This window comes from Arachis ipaensis, chromosome B02 (genome assembly GCF_000816755.2).
Source record: "Arachis ipaensis cultivar K30076 chromosome B02, Araip1.1, whole genome shotgun sequence".
Classification (NCBI taxonomy): Eukaryota; Viridiplantae; Streptophyta; class Magnoliopsida; order Fabales; family Fabaceae; genus Arachis; species Arachis ipaensis.
The window spans coordinates 66,093,372-66,095,210 of record NC_029786.2 but is presented as its reverse complement, the minus strand read 5'-3'; positions in this window follow the sequence as shown (position 1 = coordinate 66,095,210).

Here is a 1,839-nt window from a genome sequence, read left to right as displayed (position 1 = left end):
GAGTCTTGGCCGTGGCCCTAAGCACTTTGTTTTCTAGTATTACCACCGGATACATAAATGCCACAGACACATAATTGGGTGAACCTTTTTAGATTGTGACTCAGCTTTGCTAAAGTCCCCAATTAGAGATGTCCAGGGTTCTTAAGCACACTCTTTTTTTGCTTTGGACCTTGACTTTAACCGCTCAGTCTCAAGTTTTCACTTGACACCTACACGTCACAAGCACATGGTTGGGGACAGCTTGGTTTAGCCGCTTAGACCAGGATTTTATTCCTTTAGGCCCTCCTATCCACTGATGCTCAAAGCCTTGGGATCCTTTTTATTTGCCCTTGCCTTTTGGTTTTAAGGGTTATTGGCTTTTTGCTCTTGCCTCTTGGTTTTAAGAGCTTTTGGCTTTTTCTGCTTGCTTTTCTTTCTATTATTTTTTTTTCGCCTATATATATATTTTTTTTTCTGCAAGCTTTGTTCTTTGCTACTTTTTCTTGCTTCAAGAATCATTTTTATGATTTTTCACATTATCAAATAACATGTCTCCTAGTCATCATTCTTTCAAGAGCCAACATATTTAACATTCTTGAACAACAACTTCAAGAGACATATGCACTGTTCAAGCATACATTCAGAAAACAAGAAGCATTGTCACCACATCAATATAATTAAACTAAGTTCAAGGATAAATTCAAAACTCATGTACTTCTTGTTCTTTTGAATTAAAACAGTTTTTATTTAAGAGAGGTGATGGATTCATAGGACATTCATAACTTTAAGACATAGTTACTAACTACTAATGATCATGTAATGAAGACACAAACATAGATAAGCACATAACATAGAAAACGAAAAACAGAGAAAGTGAGAACAAGGAATGAATCCACCTTGGTGATGGTGGCGTTTCCTTCTTGAGGAACCAATGATGTCCTTGAGCTCTTCTATGTCTCTTCCTTGTCTTTGTTGCTCCTCCCTCATTGCTTTTTGATCTTCTCTTATTTCATGAAGCATGATGGAGTGCTCTTGATGTTCCACCCTTAGTTGTCCCATATTGGAACTCAATTCTCCTAGGGAGGTGTTGATCTGCTCCCAATAGTTTTGTGGTGGAAAGTGCATTTGAGGCATCTCAGGGATCTCATGGTAATGAGCTTCATACGCCTCTTGAGCTCCATGAGTGGGCTCTCTTGCTTGCTCCATCTTTTTCTTAGTGATGGGCTTGTCCTCTTTGATGAGGATATCTCCCTCTATGTCAATCCCAGCTGAATTGCATAGATGGCAAATGAGGTGAGGAAAGGCTAACCTTGCCATAGTGGAAGACTTGTCAGCCACCTTGTAGAGTTCTTGAGGTATAATCTCATGAACTTCCACCTCTTCTCCAATCATGATGCTATGGATCATGATGGCCCGGTCTATAGTAACTTCAGACTGGTTGCTAGTGGGAATGATTGAGCATTGAATAAACTCCAACCATCCTCTAACTATAGGCTTGAGGTCCAATCTTCTTAGTTGAACCGGCTTGCCTTTGGAGTCAACCTTCCATTGAGCTCCTTCTACGCATATGTCCATAAGGACTTGGTCCAACCTTTGATTAAAGTTGACCCTTCTAGTGTAGGGGCGTTCATCTCCTTGCATCATGGGCAAGTTAAACGCCAACCTCACATTTTCCGGACTAAAATCTAAGTATTTCCCCTGAACCATTGTAACATAGTTCTTTGGATCCGGGTTCTTACTTTGATCATGGTTCTTGGTGATCCATGCATTGGCATAGAATTCTTGAACCATTAGGATGCCAACTTGTTGGATGGGATTTGTTAGAACTCCCCAACCTCTTCTTTGAATTTCATGTCGGAT